The 20481-nt window shown below is 45.8% G+C and overlaps 1 long non-coding RNA gene across 1 annotated transcript; it reads left to right on the forward strand.

Annotated features, from left to right (window-relative positions):
• Window positions 1-454: 454 nt before the first annotated feature.
• LOC107179440 lies at window positions 455-18084 on the forward strand. The gene is made up of 3 exons (XR_001510067.2): window positions 455-632; window positions 4041-4238; window positions 17182-18084. It is a non-coding gene; the product is annotated as an uncharacterized LOC107179440 (long non-coding RNA).
• The last annotated feature ends 2397 nt before the right edge of the window (window positions 18085-20481 follow it).

Raw genomic sequence — 20481 nt, forward strand, 5'->3', positions numbered from 1 at the left:
TTTTTGTCATTTGTAGTTATTGTTCTGATGCTCTGACAAAATGAGTTTCATCCTTGGGGAGATTCATAGAAAGGATTTTTTTTTTGACAAATACAGGTATTTGGTATTTTTAAGATCATGAAACTGAAATGGGTAAGAATTTCCAGAACTACCTAAAAAGCTGCATTCAAACTGAGTAAGAATTAGTAACACGGGACTAAGTGAACTGAACAAGTTTTTGTGACTGCTGTTTGCAACAGTACTGGCTGTCCAGTGTTTGCTCTTCCAGATTAAGGAAACTTTCTCTTAAGCTATCTGTGACTTACAGAAATATGATAAAGTCTTCATTTGTGAACAAATTGAGACATTTAATTTTTCTCTCTATTCAGAAAGTCTTAGTGAGTATTCTTTCTTGCATGGCAATCATACTTATTTACTTAAGTTCAATAAGAATCTGTTCTCCTTGCAACAGGACACCATTGGGAACATTGGTTATTGTACCAAGGCTTTGACTGGAATGTCATATATGAGAGTCATGCATAGACTCAGACACGACCAGACAGCTTTGTCGACTTTGTAAAACACGGAGCCGTAAAGTCCCTTGGAAATGTTGGCCTGATACCTGCTGGCAGAGATCCCAGCAGCCTCCCCAGGTGAGTACAGAAGGTCACTTCTCTGGCAGGTGCAGGAAACTGGGGACCTCGTGGAGAGGAATTCGCCCAATTCCACAGGAATTGCAGGCCTGTCTGGCGGAAGTACTTGACTTGGCTTCTGGCCTGAAGAGACTACTAAACATTCAGTCTAGATTCCTTATAAAAGTTCCAGCAAAGCAGACTTTAAAAAAGATCTATATGGCCAACTACTATTCTTGCTGAGCTTAGGTAAATAAGACAAGCTTATTAAAATTAGACTTGTTTTACAAATAAATTAGTCTTGGTTTGGCCATCTCTGAGGATAAGGGTGATGTTAGAAAAATTATGTTTCAGTAACACACCTCTGCAGATTTCAATTCTAGCTCTGATTGCTTTGAATGTTGTCTGCTTAAACTAGACAACTTGAGGGAAATGTCAGAGAAATTGCCACAACAGCTCATGTAGAGATAATCTTCATGCTTGTTATTCTGTGGGGATAGTAACAGGACCCCATGGGCATATAATTATTTGAACAGCTGGGGAATGAGGTGGATTCCCCAGCAATTGTATAACCCAACTATCACCTTGACCTATTCTGTGTAGCCAGGGTGACAAAATCACTCCTTAACAGCCATTCTGTGGGGTTAGCTCTGGGCTTGGGAAGACAACGGATGGCCCCACTTTCCTTGTGACTGGATTGGATGATGCACTTGGAAATGCCCTTATCTCCTGAGACAAGTCTTCTCCCACTTGCCAGTGATTCCTCATAATCAGGATATTGTTAACCTAAACATCAAACAAAGAGGGCGTCTTGATTGCCATATTTGTCCCAGGAGCCACCTCTATTGACACAAAATTGCAAATGGAGGTTTTAGCCAAGCAGACAGCAGCCACCTTTGACCAGACACAACTCATAGTCACCCACGAATTCAAAAGGTGGCCCTCCAATACCCAATGGTCTTTGATATTTTGACTGCAGTTCACAGAGGCCCAGAATCAGATGAGCGGCCCCTAATGGGACCCATGGCTATGCGGCTCTGACTTGTGTCCATGGCCTCCCCCAGCTGGATAGGCCGCTGTACTCTGGGTTTACCTGGATGCATGGACACAGTAGTAAAACCATGACCAACCCAGCCAACCCTCCAAATGTGAAACAACGGTGGACACATTCTGTGTTTCAGCAGCATGACCACTGAGCATCCATCTTAGATTCCTCTTTGGGACTGGAGGATGTTGTTTGGTGAATGGAAGCTCTCAATAAGCACATGGTCAAAGCCCTAAATGACACTCAAAATAGCATTTCCCTCAAAAATACTGAAGTAACAAATGTGTAAAGCAGTTTTACAAAAGAGAATGGCACAAGGTGGGACTCGTGCCCTCATAAACACAGAAGGCTGTGTGTACACTCCAGATGACCACAGAAAGATTTCTGGATTTCTAACAGACATAAATACTCAAAATGGTTCTTAAACAATCCCTCTCTTTCCATTAATGATTGGTTAAACTCCTGGACTGGAGGAGGATTTTTGTCAACTATCAAAGGACTCTTATGTGGGCTTCTTTCCTTTTTTGTTATTCTAATCATGTTTTCTCCCATGTCCTCTGGTGTCTAGACTCCTTCACTGCCAGAACTTGAAGTCTCTAGATGACCCTTTCCACTTGGGAAGATCCATACATGGGGTCTCCCTTGGATTCGACTGCCTCTGCCTTTCATAACTCCTAGATCCCTAACTGACCAATGGTGACCCATAAATAGGGACATCTCTGCACCCTTATTCAGTAGGAAGAAGTTACAGAAGAGAAGACCTTCTGCCCTCAGCAACCTTAAAGATTTAAGGATCAAAATTGTTCAGGGGAGAATTATGTGACCCACAAAGGCAAAAGAAAAAAGTTAAATTTCCTTATAACTTACAGCCCATTGGCAAGTCCTAGGAACAGGCAGAGTGACATTCCTCAAGCTGTTTGTGTTAATACGTTGCTAAAGGCACGAAGAGATCTTAACTTGACATTAGCCAGACCTCCAGGTTCCTGTAAGTCTACTTTAACATATGAAAATCCCTTTGGAAACCTTCTTTATCTCTATCCCCTAAGTGTATGTTGGCAATTATACTCCAAGCTCATGGCCCCTGATATACATCTGAAGGGGCTCGTGACTGAGGTTTTACTAAACAGGAATAAATGACGTTTTCCCAACAGCAGCTCAAGGTCCTGGAAACCTTGTTTTCAAAATTCCTTAGACTTATGCTATCCCTGACCCCTTCCCAACCTGAGGGTATATAATGAGCCACTCTTCATGACCCCAGGGCAGGTCTTCCTGCCTAGGAGCCTGTCCCCATGCTTTAATAAAACCACCTTTTTTTTTTTTCTGCACCAAAGATGTCTCAAGAATTCTTTCTTGACCTTTCTCTCCTGAACCCCAACATTTCACATCAAGGGGCATCTAGGGGAGGGAGGGTACTTGGTCCTGGTCAGCGAGAGCCCTTCCTCAATATTTTAAAATATGAATTACAAATACAAGGATGTGCTTTAGAGTTCTAGAGAGAGGGAGGAAAAGAAATAACGTGAAAGTATTTACATTTCAAATGTAAGCAATGAATGAAAGTGTGGGAGACACTGTTATGTGCGAAATGGGGAAAAATTTATGTTAATGTTTCCTGACATGGGAGGAAAGTCAGTAGGAAAAGTTATGGGAAGGGGTGCCAGTCTGAGTCCCTGAGGGCAGGTGACCAGTGCCCCTCATGGTGCTCATCCTGTTGAAAATACAGCATCAACTCCTCCCTTTTCTTTACATTTTTTTTTCATTTTTATTTATTTGGAAGAGAGAGAGAGAGTGGGAGAGAGGGGCAGAGGGAAAGAGAGAGAGAATCTTAAACAGGTTCCATGCTAAGAGCAGAGCCTGACATATGGCTGGATCCCAATACCCTGGGATCATGACCTGAGCCAAAACCAAGAGTCGGAGGCTTTACTGACTGAGCCACCCGGCGCCCCAACTCCAACCCTTTCTGACCGTCGCCCTACAGAGCAGAGCTGCCTATGGATCAACATTTGTCACAATTTCTTTGTGTTTTCAGTTTCTATTTCAGCCATACAAGACATTCACACGTAACTTGGGAAATAAGAGAGAAGGAAAAAGTCCTTTTCTCCAGCACCAGCTTCAGGCGGTAGCTGAGGTCATTGGTAGTGACTTTCAAAGACTCCAAAATTCCTAGATAATCATCCCCTCTGGCACCGTGAGCAGTTGGGACCTGTGAGAGTGGCGTGCCTAAAATCCTTGCACAGGAGATTCTTGAAAAACGGCATTTTGGCCCTTTCCCTCACAGACTTTCTAATGGTTAATTGCCCCTGTTACATATATCTTCACTCAAAATATCTAGAGAGGCTACTGTTTTTCTAAATGTGTTCTCACTAATACATATTTGCTGTCTGCAGGGATTGTGGAGGTGACAGGAACTGCAAACACGGGAACTTGGGACTGATTATTTAACGACGTTGGATTTGAAGGCAGGATAACTTTTACACTGATGGGTAATTGGATACTGGTAACTGTGAGCATGTAGTCACATTAATATCGCCGTTAGTTGCCTGGAATGAAGCATCAAGGCAAGGCAAGGATTTGGAAGCAGAATGGTGAGTATAGCAGAACACTTGTTGGGACAGTGACGAGACCATGGGTGGGCGAACTGCATCCTACCACTCAAGAGGGGGTAAAAACAGAAAGAAACAAGCTTGAGGATTTAGATTTCTGAAACAAACATGGTTGGAACACCAGAGAGTTTCTATACCTGTCCCTAGAACATCAAATTTTTTTGCAGTTTTCGGTTCAATGTTTCAAAAAATCTGCCTTGAAGTTTGATCTTTGGGTTTGCTGAAGTTCCACATGAGGAGTCAGACCATCTATGTCATAATTACAGCAGTGGCAGGAAGAAGCAAAACCCTGACAAGAGAAGGGAAACATCAGAGCAGTCCTTGGGTCTACTTTACCAAGAGAGTCTCAGTAAACCTAAGTAGGGTGGCTGCCTGCTGAACTAAAAAATAAAAATAAGAAAGGACCCATAGTCTCCTAAAGTAATGGCAGATTGTCCAGGATAAATAGAAAATCGCCCAGTATAACAAAAAATAGGACCGTTACAATTGAATTGAGAAAAGACAATTGGTGTCAACATTGAGATGAACCAGATGTTGAGAATTCTCTGACAAGAGTTTTAAAGTAACCAGCATACAAATTATTCAACAAGAAACTACAAATTAAAAAATAAAAAATAGAAAGTCTCAACAAAGAAACAGAAATTATTTTAAAAAGAGCCAAATGTAAGTCATAAACTGAAAAATGTAATAACAAATATAGAAATTGTCTGAATGTCTCAATAGTAGAGTGCAGATAGAGAACAGAATCAGTAAAGCCAAGGACAGAACAATTGAATTTACACAATCTGAACAACAGAGAGAAAATGAACCAGAACAAAAACAGAGTGGGAAGGGCTTTGGGACAATAACACAGAGTCAATATGGCTTTTCTGGAATCCCAGAAGGAGAAGAGAGACTGGGGCAGAAAGATTCATCAAAGAAATAATGGTTGAAGCTCCCCACATTTGGAAAAGACACAAATCTATAGATCCAAGATATTGAGCAAATCCTAAGTAGGATGTACCCCAAAAATCCAAACCAAGAACATGTCACAAACTTGAGAAAGCTGAAAAACATTCTTGAAAGCAATCAGACAGAAGATCCACGACCTATAGGAGTAGGTTAACAGCAGATTTTATCTTCTGAAACCATAGAGACCAGGAAAACGTGAAAATTTTCAAGTACCCAGAATTCTATACCTGGTGTCTCAGGCTTTCAGGAAAGGAAAGGTGCAATAAAGACATTGGCAGATGAAGGAAAACTGAAAGTTTGTTGCAAGCAGACTTAAGACAAAGAAGGGCTGAAATAAGGGTAAATACAATAGAATAGCATTTCCCAAATGATTTTTCCATACCGTATCTGACAATGGAAACAGAAATTATAGCCCCATGTGATACTCGAGACAATGATGTGTAACAGAAGGGAACATATGGGACCTAAGTGGTGCTTCACTCCAGCTGGTAAAAACACCGATAACAGTAGACCGTGATTCACATCCAGAATGATCGCCAAAGAAACCTTTACAAAGAGAAACCTGAAAAAAATGCCATCAATCTACTTGGAATACTCAAAGGAAGCAATAATTGAAAGGAAAGTAATAAAAGAGAAACAGGAAAAAAAGAATCAGAGGAAACAAACAGGCAGCAGATAATAAAGTGGCAGATATGTGTCCCAACTTATCAATAATTACATTAAATGTAAATGATATCAATCTATCAATTAAAAGGCAGGGTTGGACAAACTGGATTTAAAAACAGCCAATTCTCTATTGTTTCTTAGAAATCTATTTCAAACTCAATAGCATGGATTGACTGAAAGTGAAGCGATGGAAAAAATGTACTACGGAAACATTAATTTTAAAAAAGGACAGTAATTATATCAATATTAGATAAAATGGCATTCAAAGGGAAAAAGCTGTAAGAGACAAAGGAGGACATTACCTAATGATAAATGATCGAAACACCAGGAAGACACAAGCTAATCAGTGGTTATGCCCCAAAATACATGAACCAAAATATGGGAGAGCTGAAAGGGGAAATGGACAAACTCATGGGAGCATTGGAAACTTCAATCCTCCATTTTGGCAACTGTCATATTTACTTAATTGAAAAAAAGCAAGAGTGTAAAAGATTTGAAAAGAACAATCAGCCCACAAAATCTAACATGGATCTCAAAAAATGACAGAACATGCAATTCTCCCAAATGCTCTCGGAATATTCACCAACATGCGTCATATGTTAATTGCGGACCATAAAACAAACCTCAATATATTTAAAGTAATTGAAATCATACACAATATTTTCCCTAACAATAATGGAATCAAATTAGAAATCATGCAGAAAGGCAAATCTCTGCACACAGGCACATGAAAAACATAGTTCTAAATAGTCCAGAGGTCAAAGACAAAGTCTCAAGGGAATTCTATGTACATACATGTGTATAGATGACCCTTGAACAATGTGAGGTTGGGGACACCGACCCCCCCGTGAGGTCAAAAATCCATGCATAACTTTTGACTCTCCCAAAACTTAACTAAGTAATCGTGTACTGTTGACCAATAGCCTTACTGATAACATAAACTGTCAATGAAGACATACTTTGTATGTTATAAGTATTATATGTTGTATTCTTACAATACAATAAGCTGGAGAGAAGAAATGTCATTAAGAAACTCATAAGGAAGAGGAAATACATTTACCGTGCTGTTCTGTATTTATTGGGGGAAAAAATCCGTTTATAGGTGGGGCCTGTGCAGTTCCAACCTGTGTCATTCAAGGGTCAACTGTGTATATAGAATGAAATGAAAATGAAAAGACAACATATCAAACAAAATAGGTGAGATGCCGCTAGAGAGGTGCTGAGAGACACTTACAGTGCTAAAAGCTCGTACGCTAAAGGAAGAAAACTCTTAATGAATAATCTCAACTTTTACCACAAGAAACTAGAAAAGGAAGAGCAAAATAAAGCTAAAAGTAAACAGAAGGAACAAAATGGTAAACGGAAGACTAGGGGTTAATGAAATAAAAACAGGGAAACGAGAGAAGTCAATGACACAAAAGTCTGGTTCTTCAAAAAAATCAGTACAATTGATTAACCTCTAGTAAAAGAGACAAAAACAGAGAGACAAAACAATCACCCAAATCAGGGATGAAATCAAGACTGTCTCCACAGCTCTTACAGCCATTAAAATCATACCCCAGTGACACTGAAAACAATTGTTCCCTCATCAAGTCAAACAACATAGCAGAAATGGGATAATTCTTCCACTACCAACATAAACTACCAACACTCAGGTGAGGGAAAGTAGATGATCTGAATAATTCTATAACCATAAGAGAAATTAAATTCGTAACTGAAAATGTCCCAAAAAAGGAAGGTCTAGGCACAGGTCATTGGAAAATTGTACCAAATATTTAAACTTAAAACATGTAGGTGATTTTACATAATCCCTTTCAAAAAATGGAAGAGGGAGAAACACTTTACAAGCTATTTTATATGGACAATATTATCCTGAGACAATAATACTCGCCAAGAATTCTAAGGCACTAGAAAAATATCAAAACTGCGGGCCAATACGTCTCATGAACTTAGATATAAAATTCCTCTAGCATACGCTGACATGGAAACGGAATCACGCACCATGATTAAGTGGGATTTGTTCCAAGCCTGCACGGACCGTTCAACACTCTAAAATCAACTCGTGCAGCAAACAGGTGACAGAAAAAAAGTCAGGCCGTCACACTGATTGACAACAAAAAAGAATTTGACACAGTCTGACTGAAGTAAAAAGACAGTATTGGTACTGGCACAAAAAACAGACACATAGATCATTGAAATGGGATAGAGAACCCAGAAATGGACCCATGAATATATGGCCATCTAATCTTCAACAAAGCAGGAAAGAATATTGCTTCAGCAAGTGGTGCTGGGAAAACTGAACAGTGACATGGAGAAAAATGACCCTGGACCACTTTCTCACACCATACACAGAAATAAACTCAAAATGGATGAAAGACCTCAATGTAAGACAGGAAGCCATCAAAATCCTCGAGCAGAAAGCAGGCAACGACCTCTTTGACCTTGGCCGCAACTTCTTATTCAACACGTATCTGGGGGCAAGGGAAACAAAAGCAAAAATGAACTATTGGGACCTCATCAAGATAAAAAGCTTCTGCACAGTGAAGGAAACAATCAGCAAAACTAAAAGGCAACTGACAGAATGGGAGAAGATATTTGCAAATGACATATCGGATAAAACGTTAGTATTTAAAATCTTGGGGTGCCTGGATGGCTCAGTCGGTTAAGCGTCCAACTCTTGATCTCACAGTTCATGAGTTCGAGCCCTGCATCAGGCTTTGTGCTGACAGCTCAGAGCCTGGAGCCTGCTTCGAATTCTGTGTCTCCCTCTCTCTCTGCCCCTCCCCCACACATACTCTGTCTCTCTCTCTCTCTCAAAAATAAATAAAACATTAAAAAATTAAAAATAAATAAATAAAAGCTATACAGAACTTGCCAAACTCCATACCTGAAAAACAAATAATCCAGTGAAGAAATGAGCAGAAGACATGAATAGACACTTTTCCAAAGAAGACATCCGGATGGCCAACCGACACATAAAAAATATGTTCAACATCACTCATCAACAGGGAGATACAAATCAAAACCACAATGAGATACCACCTCACACCTGTTAGAATGGCTAACATCAACAACTCAGGAGACAAGAGATGTTGGCGAGGATGTGGATAAACGGGAACCCTCTTCCTCTTGGTGAAAAGGCAAACTGGTACAGCCACTGTGGAAGCCACTGTGGGAAACAGTGTGGAGGTTCCTCAAAAAATTACAAACAGAATTATCCAATGGCCCAGGAATCGCCCTACTAGGAATTTATCCAAAGGATACAGGTGCTGATTCTTCTGACTAGCTGATCCATGCTGACTATGTTTATGTGAGACTCTCCGTGTAGTAAAGGATACACATGATCTCCTGGTGTTTTTCTTCTGCATTTCAACCTATGACTATCTGAAAAAAAATAATTAAAAATATTAGCCATCTTATCCCCAGCTTTCTCCCGCCTACATAGGAACGGTCAGGCTTGGGACTATGTGGGAAGATCCTGGACCTTGGTGACCACATTTAATAAATGATGAGCCAGCACTGTTCCCAAAGCACAGTCTGCCCATGGGTCTCCCCTGAGCTGTTAATGCAGGTGCAAAGGCCCATCCATCCCCTCACACTCTTGTCCCCCAACCCGTCTTCCCGCTTCCTGCTCCGGAGAGTTCCGTCCTCGATGCCCGGTCCTGCCTCTGCTCTCAGCCCTCCCAGGGCACATCTCTCAGAGCCCATCACCTTTCAAGCTGGAAAGGGCGACTGTTATTTGTTGGTTTTTCAGACTTGGGGGGGCATTTTCCTCGTTCATGGGGGTGAACGTCTGTGATTCTGAGCCCGGCTCTTTGTCTGTAGACCATGCCGGCTCTGGAGCACCTACTCCTGGAGCTCCAGGGAGCTGCCAGGGAGCTGCCAGGGAACCAGCACCGGGGAACCCGGTGCCACCCCGAGCGCCTTCCCTGGTGGGTGTCTGTCTTCCTCCTTGGACACGCTCTACCCTTGTCCTCATCCGGGGCTGCCTCACCTGTTCCTCTTCTCTGCTTTGTCCGCAAGGTGCCTCAACGTCTCTGTCCATTTCTCCCCAGCTTACGTGTCACTTGTGCAGAGACCTGTCTCTGCACAACCACACCTGTCTTGTGGTCTCACTGTGTTCCTGGAGACGGCATCTCCAATTTGCATTAAAATTATTCACGTGCAGTCCATCTTTTCTGCTGTGTTCTCTTTTTCCTAGCAGAACGCCCACGGCATAGTATCAGCTCCATACATCTTGCTGAACCATGACTTGAATTAATTTTATGAAAGAAACAGAAACCAAACACTACCCAGACAGCCAAACTTCCATGCAAATAAGTGGGATCATCTTTCAGAGCCATGACAAAAGAATAGAATGAGAAAGAAATTCTCCATTTTCCCACTTTGGTTGAATGTTAAAGCACGGTGGCCTTAAAAAAATCAATATATTACAGCTTACAGAAACAAAAAAACTAAAAATAATTTTATTAACATCTCTTGGTACATTTAAGGAGCCACCATTAATACATTACTGTGAACTAAAGGCCACAGCTTATTTGTATTTCCATGGTTTTCTCCTAGCGTCTTTCTGTTCTGGGGTCCCATCCAGGACACTGTGTGACAGCCAGTGCTCATGTCTCCCGGGCGCCTCTGGGCTGTGACTTTCCCTCATCTCTTCCATGTATTTGGTGACCTTGAACCGTTTGGAGGACTGGTCAGACTTTTGCGGGACCTCCCTCAGCCGGGGTGATGGGACATCAGGAACGAGAGGCGGGTTGTCAGTAGAGTTCCCACTCATGACGTCATTTCAACGGCACCTGCCAGCATGGCTGTTCATCACCGCGGATGTCGGCCTTGACTTCCTGGAAGGGGGTGTGCATCAGGTTTTTCTGCCTTATTTTCCATGATCATTTTAGGTACTGAGGAGTTTCTTAATGATTTTAGAAAGATTTTTAGGAACATTTAAGCTATTTAACATAACGTCTTAATATGAGAACGCTTTAGAGCGCTATGTTGCTTTGATGAGGATTTAGGGGGAGTTGACTTCTTGAGGTTCTCAGGGCATTATTCCTGTTTCTCCTCCACGGTTCGAGACCACGCTTTCCGAATGCCCTGGGTTTCTCTTTAGCACCTCAAAATCATCACCATATCCAGATAGTTACACTAACCCTTACACTCACACATCTGCACCTGCTTTCTGCCTCTTACCCCTTCTTAGTCCCTTTATCCACCTCACCGTTCCCTCTGGATATTTTGAATTCACTCCTAATAGCCTTTCTTTTTTTTGAAAACATTTTTTTTTAACATTTATTTTTGAGAGACACAGAGAGACAGAGAACGAGCAGGGGAGGAACAGAGAGAGAGGGAGACACAGAATCCGAAGCAGGCTCCAGACTCTGAGCTGTCAGCACAGAGCCCAACGTGGGGCTTGAACCCACGAACTGTGAGATCATGACCTGAGCCGAAGTCAGTTGTTTAACTGACTGAGCCACCTGGGCGCCCCCAACAGCCTTTCTAAAACATAAATTTAAACACCTATGTAGATCTACTTTTAATTCTTCCAGGAAAAAAAGCAAATTGTTTTTGGCTGATTAGAGACAGCTAGAGCCTTTCTGCCTTTATATTCGGCTGGTTTACACCACAATACAAGAAAGTTTGATTCATTCAGGTTTATCAAATGCTTCATCAAGAATCAATTATGTTTCGAGATAGAAGGAACATACTTAAAGATCATAAAAGCCATTTATGAAAAGCCCACAGCTAACATCATCCTCAATGGGGAAAAGCTGAGAGCTTTTTCCCTGAGATCAGGAACACGACAGGGATGTCCACTCTCACCGCTGTTGTTTAACATAGTGTTGGAAGTTCTAGCATCAGCAATCAGACAACAAAAGGAAATCAAAGGCATCAAAATCGGCAAAGATGAAGTTAAGCTTTCACTTTTTGCAGATGACATGATATTATACATGGAAAATCCAATAGACTCCACCAAAAGTCTGCTAGAACTGATACATGAATTTAGCAAAGTTGCAGGATACAAAATCAATGTACAGAAATCAGTTGCATTCTTATACACTAATAATGAAGCAACAGAAAGACAAATAAAGAAACTGATCCCATTCACAATTGCACCAAGAAGCATAAAATACCTAGGAATAAATCTAACCAAAGATGTAAAAGATCTGTATGCTGAAAACTATAGAAAGCTTATGAAGGAAATTGAAGAAGATATAAAGAAATGGAAAAACATTCCGTGCTCATGGATTGGAAGAATAAATATTGTCAAAATGTCAATACTACCCAAAGCTATCTACACATTCAATGCAATCCCAATCAAAATTGCACCAGCATTCTTCTCAAAACTAGAACAAGCAATCCTAAAATTCATATGGAACCACAAAAGGCCCCGAATAGCCAAAGTAATTTTGAAGAAGACCAAAGCAGGAGGCATCCCAATCCCAGACTTTAGCCTCTACTACAAAGCTGTAATCATCAAGACAGCATGGTATTGGCACAAAAACAGACACATAGACCAATGGAATAGAATAGAAACCCCAGAACTAGACCCACAAACGTATGGCCAACTCATCTTTGACAAAGCAGGAAAGAACATCCAATGGAAAAAAGAGAGTCTCTTTAACAAATGGTGCTGGGAGAACTGGACAGCAACATGAAGAAGGTTGAAACTAGACCACTTTCTCACACCATTCACAAAAATAAACTCAAAATGGATAAAGGACCTGAATGTGAGACAGGAAACCATCAAAACCCTAGAGGAGAAAGCAGGAAAAGACCTCTCTGACCTCAGCCATAGCAATTTCTTACTCGACACATCCCCAAAGGCAAGGGAATTAAAAGCAAAAATGAACTACTGGGACCTTATGAAGATAAAAAGCTTCTGCACAGCAAAGGAAACAACCAACAAAACTAAAAGGCAACCAACGGAATGGGAAAAGATATTTGCAAATGACATATCGGACAAAGGGTTAGTATCCAAAATCTATAAAGAGCTCACCAAACTCCACACCCAAAAAACAAATAACCCAGTGAAGAAATGAGCAGAAAACATGAATAGACACTTCTCTAAAGAAGACATCCAGATGGCCAACAGGCACATGAAAAGATGCTCAACGTCGCTCCTCATCAGGGAAATACAAATCAAAACCACACTCAGATATCACCTCACGCCAGTCAGAGTGGCCAAAATGAACAAATCAGGAGACTATAGATGCTGGCGAGGATGTGAAGAAACGGGAACCCTCTTGCACTGTTGGAGGGAATGCAAATTGGTGCAGCCACCCTGGAAAACAGTGTGGAGGTTCCTCAAAAAATTAAAAATAGACCTACCCTATGACCCAGCAATAGCACTGCTAGGAATTTACCCAAGGGATACAGGAGGGCTGATGCATAGGGGCACTTGTACCCCAATGTTTATAGCAGCACTCTCAACAATAGCCAAATTATGGAAAGAGCCTAAATGTCCATCAACTGATGAATGGATAAAGACATTGTGGTTTACATACACAATGGAGTACTACGTGGCAATGAGAAAGAATGAAATATGGCCCTTTGTAGCAACGTGGATGGAACTGGAGAGTGTTATGCTAAGTGAAATAAGCCATACAGAGAAAGACAGATACCATATGGTTTCACTCTTATGTGGATCCTGAGAAACTTAACAGAAACCCATGGGGGAGGGGAAGGAAAAAAAAAAAAAGAGGTTAGATAGGAAGAGAGCCAAAGCATAAGAGACTCTTAAACTGAGAACAAACTGAGGGTTGATGGGGGGTAGGAGGGAGGGGAGGGTGGGTGATGGGTATTGAGGAGGGCACCTTTTGGGATGAGCACTGGGTGTTGTATGGAAACCGATTTGACAATAAACTTCATATATTGAAAAAAAACCAACAGATAAAAAAAAGAGAATCAATTATGTTGATTTTAAAATGAAATATATTCTGAAAATATCCTGTTTCATTATTTTCATTGTCTTTGAAATTCATGCCACTTTCACTCACTCTCTCTCTTTTTTTTTTTAATTAAGTTTATTTATTTTGAGAGAGAGCGCAAGCAGGGCAGGTGCAGAGAGACAGGGGGAAGACAGAGAATCCCAAGCAGGTTTTGTGCTGTCAGTACAGAGCCCCTGGGGGGTTGAACCCATGAACCCTGAGATCATGACCTGAGCCAAAATCAAGAGTTGGGTGCTCAACCAACTGAGCCACCCAGGAGCCCCACTTTCACTCTCTTTAATGCTCCTTAAATGTTATGGTAAAGCTTTAAAAAACCAGAATGTTCTTTTAAATTTATTCTCCAAAGTGAAGAGCCCTTTAAAGAAAGTTGAGAGCTAATGTCTCTGGCTATTGGAAGAACTGAGGGTTTTTCCTTTCAAGCAACACTTTTAAAAACAGGTAGAGAAATCACAGTCACTGCTGGTGTGGCTTCCGTGTGGAATTTACTCTGTTACAGAGTAACCCGGCCGAGTGACCACAGCACGTTCCTGCCTGCCTCTGGGGACGAGGAGGCATGTCTGCATCCCAGGGATGGAAGCCGGGGTTCACAGGGGGCGCGTGACCCACTGGCCTTTGTCCAGTTTCTTGGATGCCATTAGTCAATACCCTTTGTCCTGCACAAACCTTTGCTATGGCCACCCATCCCCCCACCCCACTAGGCTTTGGAAGGAAGAATCGCTGCCCCCCCCGCCCTCCCCCCCCGACCATGTCCTGCTCCTGTGCTGAAGGGTCCCCCTGCCTTCGCAAAGCTCCACGGAGAGATTTAGTGATTTTGTAACCACCGTCAGCTTGTTGGAGTCATGCCCGCCTTGCGTGGATGGCTAGCTGCACAAGAGCAGGGAGAGAACACCTCTGTTTGCACTCTGGCTATCACCTCCATGGAACGAATGGTCACACCTATCCCACGGGTGTTTCTTGGCTCCTGGTGGATGCCAGGGAGAGGATCCAAAAGTGAGGAAGACAGAACCATTCAGATCGGGGCCCACGATGGGTTCCCTTGGGTCTGGAGCCCCACAGGGGCGGCCAGCGGGCAGTCGTCATGCTTGTTCTCCCGGGTCCAGGGAGGAAGGCCTCCACAGCGGAGCGCTGGGACCCTCATTTCTGCAACCGTGAGAAATGGCTCAGGGTTCAGGTTCGTGGGTGGAGGTGTCCACAGGGTTCAGGCATGGAGACTGGAATGGTCTGGCACACCCAGGTTCACGCGTCCTCAGACGCCCTCACTTGTGCCCCCACTATATGAAGGAAGGGAGATTCAGGGCCCAGATGTCCAGTTTACAGACCCAGAGACCGAAGGAGACGCAGGGCACCAGTAGCCAGAGCTCCTACAGCCACTGCGGCAGGCACTTGAGGCCCTGAGCCCTGTGGTGGCCACGGGACAAGGTTGGGCCCTTCCTGAGCACACACTGGGGGGGATGGGGGGTAAGGGGTGCCCTGCAGGCCAGCTGGGGGCTGGGAAGGGTCTGGTCCACTCTCCCCAGGCCTGCAGGCCGGTGCCGGGACACGGGGGCCCAGCCTGCTCTGTTCTCTGCCCTCTGGTGTGGGCCGGGATCCCCTACTGCTCACTATGACCGGGTAGCGATCTGACCCACCAGGTCCGAGGGTGCTGTCATTCTTCCCGTCCCAGAGTTGGGGAAACTGATGCTCGGAGGGTGGTTTTACCTGGAGACGCACAGGTGGGTGGAGCTGAGGCTTGAGTTCTCTCCATCTCTTCTTATTGTAGGAAAGGACGGTATTGCTGATAACTTCTGCTTAATTTTTATAGAAAAAGGTAAACTTTATTAGAAACATAAAGTAGCTTCTAGAGACTATGTGAGATCGTGCATTGCCCCTAGGGAGGGGGATGGGTGCAGGGAGGAATACCAGGAGATCATAGAATAGGTATATTCAGATAATGGAATTTACAAAGGGGCGCCTGGGGGCTCAGTCGGTTGAGGGTCCAACTTCGGCTCAGGTCATGATCTCACTGTTTGTGGGTTCAAGCCCCAGGTGGGGATCTGTGTTGACAGTGTGGAGCCTGCTTGGGATTCTCTCTCTCCCTCTCTCTGTCTCTACATAAATAAATAAACTTAAATATTTTTAGAAAACGAAAGCTTGATCTATGAGGGATTGGAGGGCAATTCAGGAAACGAACATGGAGAATTTCTTAGCCTTGTGGGAAAAAATAAAGTGATTGGCAGATACCATCACACGCAGGGTGAACACTCGTGTGGCGTGAGGGTGGCAGGTAGTGGAGGGGAGGCCACCCACACCCACTGTCCCTGCACACTGTCCCTGTCACCACAGCCCATAAGTCACACACCTACGTGTGAATTGTCTCGTGGCCACACTCAGAGCAAAACGAAACACGTGACATTAATTTCCAAGATTTATTTCACTTAATCCAATACATCCATTCAACAGGTTGCAATTTCAACATGAAACCCGTGTTAGAAATATCGCAAGAAGTCACTCTTTTGGAACCTCGTCGTGAAATCTAGCGGAGAGCGGGGCTCCGGGTGGGCGGGCTGGAAAGGGTGGTGACCCACAGGCAGAGTCCAGTCCCGGAGGCCAGCCCTTCTGCTGGCCACCGCATTAAAGCCAAGGACCAATGACAGGACAAATGACAAGTGACTGGAACTGGACCAGTAATAAGGAAACGAATATGGTAACGTAAGCCACGAGGCACAGATACTACTTCTCCAGATGCAAATATGCCATCAAATAAGGAAGCAGGATCGGTCTCAGCAGTCATCGGAGAAATACCAGCTAGACGATAATCAGGTACCTTTGTGCTGCCGCACTGGAGGGTAAGTGTGTCCACGGTTCGCAAGCCTGTGGCCTCGTGTGACCAGAGCCCGCCTTCTGCCCTTGGGTGACACTCAGACTGCTCCTCCCCTGCTCCCTGACCGCTGAGCGCTGGCGCAGGATGTGGGCTCTGCTGACGCGATCTGCCAACCACAGCCTGGGACTCGGGATGCAGGGAAGCCGAGGGGCAGGGCCAAGCTCCCCCAGCACCTGCAGCCACAGCCGGGCTGACCGGAGAAACGCACCCCCACCCCGTGCACGGCCGTCCGGGCAATCACGTCACCTGCTCTCCACCACCCCCGATGGAGTGCAAATGATCGGCGTGTACTTCGTTGTGTGTGTGTGTGTGTGTGTGTGTGTGTGTGTGTGTGTGTGTATGTCTTTGGAGCCCGGCGGAGGCCGGTTCACACGGCCAGCCGAGGGGGTGAGCTTACGTGAAAGGGTGAGTGAGAAAATGCATACATGGAGCCATGGGCCCCGGGAACTTTTACAGTGAGTACCGATTTCCTTTCATTATTTTTCTTGTCCCCTCCCAGGGCTCCTGAGAAGGGAGGACATGTCTCAACGCCCTGGCTTCTTGGGCAACAGATTGGACCCCGGCAGCTGTGAGGTCGGCGCGGGAGGCAAGGGCTCTTCTCCTGCACCCCTACATGGCACCCTGCCCTCGGCAGTCCGCAGACAGAGTCTGACGGCCGTGGTCGCAGTCGCAGCACAGACCACGGGGCGTAAAGGATAGTTTGTCTGTCTTTGGTGTCCTTCCCTGTAAATCAGGAGAATTCTATTTCACCGAAACATCTCCTTGCTCATTTTAGGCAAAACTAATTCTGTTTAACAGCCTGCCTGCTCATTGGAGGGAGTCTGGCCGCACAGACAGTAGCTCACGAGCTCGCGTCAGGCCTGACGGGGGATCTCTCCCCATGGGAGAGGAAGCCCCCCGACCAGTGACGGAGGCCCCCCAAGTCCCAGGCAGCAGGCGGTCTCCTTGAGCGCTGACGGAGAGTGAAAGTTTATGACATTTTCCGTTGTCTGGCTCTGTCTTCTAATTGAAGTCTGTCCCCAGAAGTCGGCCAGGACTGTTAACAAGGGGCCCACAGCCCAGGGGAGAGCTGACCCGGCCACCTCCTGCCCCCGCCTCCTCCGTCCTCTTTCATGTGGCCTTTCGGCATCCACAGCCCCGGCGACAGTGTTTGGACGCAGTGAGCCCGAAGGCAAGCGGAAGAATTTGCTGTCTGAGCTGCTCTTAGATGAATGGATGTCTCACTTGGGAAAAAATCTGTAGGTGTTTTTAGTTTTTCTTCTCAGAATCCTTCACACGGTGACGAGACGATTTCCCTTGCGTGCTGGTTTCCACGCCGGAAGGCGAAAGCTGAGCCCGGCCTCCCTCCCTGTGCTGGAGAGTCTCCTGTGTGTCCCCAGTGCCCGACAAGCTGGGCAGGGCTGCGTGGTCAAGTGGCGTGTTATTACAGTGGTGTGATGGCTCTCGGCGATGACGGTGCCATCTCTGAGCCACACGCCAACCCCCGCCACGCGTGGGTCACCGAATCCTCACAAACTGGCACCGGGACCCCCACCAGAGCGTCCCCCAGAGCCCGGCGAGACTCAAGCCAAGTCCCCTGACTAAATCTGGCTGGTGGTCCGAGATCCTGCGGGTCGTTTGTACAGGCACAGGTCCTCTGTCCTCAGATCCATACTGGCCTTCCTGCCTCCAAGACGTTACTTCCGGAAGGGTGCTGATTTTCACTTTCATTCAGTAGGTACGTGTTTCCTGATGCTGGTGACATAGCACCAGAGCAATTCCAGATCTCTTTCTGTTTCAAAATGCACCCATTCACCGAAGGCTGCCAGTTCTTCTGGCCCGCGTCCACAGGGCACTGCCTCTCTGTCTCAGTGAACGCGGCCGGGTCTATGCCATTCACACTGAATTCCCCAGGTCACCCTGCCTTCTTTTTTTTTTTTTTCTCCTCATCCCGCTTTGTGCTTTTCCTAAACCAGCATCTTGCACAGCCTTGTGAACATTAGTATTCAGGGCTGCACTGCTTCTCATGTGATAAACCACAGACCTGCCCCCCATGTCCAAGGCCCCCTGGTAACTCACTCCGGAGTCACACCACACATACTCTTAAGCATGTGTGAACACGGAAGGACTCTGGCAGTTCCCAAACCGGACCGTCTCTGTTACCTTCTTCCCTGATTCTTTTCTTTCTTTCTTTCTTTCTTTCTTTCTTTCTTTCTTTCTTTCAGAGAGAGAGAGAGAGACAGAGAGAGACAGAGCACAGGCAGGGGAGGGGCAGAGAGAGAGGGAGACACAGAATCCGACACAGGGCTCAAACCGCGAGATCATGACCTGAGCCGAAGTCAGACGCTCAACCGACTGAGCCACCAGGCACCCCTCCTTCCTTCCTGTTTCTGTCCACACCCTTTGCACGTGGCGGCTTTGAAGGGCAGATATTTGAGCAGAGACCGCCCCTGTTCACTTTCTCCCCCTGGGTGTTGACTGGGAGCCTCTGTGTTAACAGACATGTGCATGGCTTCCCCAGGCCTCCTGCAAACAGAGGTGATGGGTAAGGGTGAGGAAGTGCCATTTGGTGAGTGGCACCTGTAGGGTCTGGGGACCTGCACTAAACTATCTGTCCGTGGTGGGCTGTGTGCCCGCGCCCGTGACCCTGCACGACCCGCCTCCCCTGCCCGTCACTCCCTCTGGGGATGCACCTGCACCCCTCACACAGAAGCAGGTTCCAACAATGCCCAGGACAGACACGGGATGGAAATCTACGGAGAGGCCGCATCAGACCCATGGGGCTCCCCTCAGGAATGCGTGTCAGAGGAGGACAGAGTCCCTGCCTCCCCCAGGGAGGACAGGCCCTGAGGACTTGTGGTTGCAGACAGGTTGCACACGCCCCTCTTAGCTTATCTCATTTTCCCTGGTACCAGCTCTCAGGCACATGTGGCCTGTCCTGCTTCAGCCTTCAAATTGGGCCCGTGCCCAATTGGGCCTGTGCACAGAAAGAACCAGCCACCATGGCCTTCAAGCACGTCCCTGGCTGGGCCCTCAGGTGTCCTGGCACGAGTTACAGAGAGGACATCACCATCCGTCCTCCATAGCCGAGGGCACATTTGCATGTGTTCAGACTCGTGCCTGCCGTGTGCACAGAGTACTATGCCCCCGCTCCAAATCCACAGCCCCCAGTGTGAAGGCCTCTAGGAGGCCATAGTGTTGGGTGAGGTCACGAGGGTGGGGTTCCTGTGACGGCATCATTGCCCGGTAAGAAGAACGAGCACCCCCATCCCCAGCAGGTGAGGACACAGCGAGAAGGTGGCCCTCAGGAGCTGCGCCTGCCAGCGCCCTGATCTGGGATGTCCGGCCTCCACAAGTATGACATGTGCAAATGTGGCCAGGGCCACCCTAAAAAATCTGAGCTGCATGCATCTCGGGAAAAGTATTTCTCAGGGTGAAGCTGTGTTGAGAAAGGCACCATTTCCAAAGGGTTCTTAACGAAGACCGACATCCCGTCGTCCTGCAGAACAGCTGATGTCCTCAGAACCACCTTTGCTTAAGTCCCCGTTCTCCAAGGCAGTCTGGGCCTCACTTTAGCAAAGCCCAAATGTCAATGTCGTGGCAGTGCTGTTCCAGGAAGGTCGGGCACAGGTCCCGACAGCAGTTGGAAGATTGAGAAGCTCGGCGTGTCCAGTATTTGGGGCCCCAGACACTGCCCCTCCTCAGAGACCAGGTGAAAACGCACAGGAGACCTGTGCCCCACTGCCAACACCTGCAGGAAGGCCCAGTGTCCAGGCAGGGTCGTGCCCTCCGTGTGCTTCACGGGCCCCCAGGATGTACC

This window comes from Panthera tigris, chromosome A2 (assembly GCF_018350195.1).
Source record: "Panthera tigris isolate Pti1 chromosome A2, P.tigris_Pti1_mat1.1, whole genome shotgun sequence".
Taxonomy (NCBI): domain Eukaryota; kingdom Metazoa; phylum Chordata; class Mammalia; order Carnivora; family Felidae; genus Panthera; species Panthera tigris.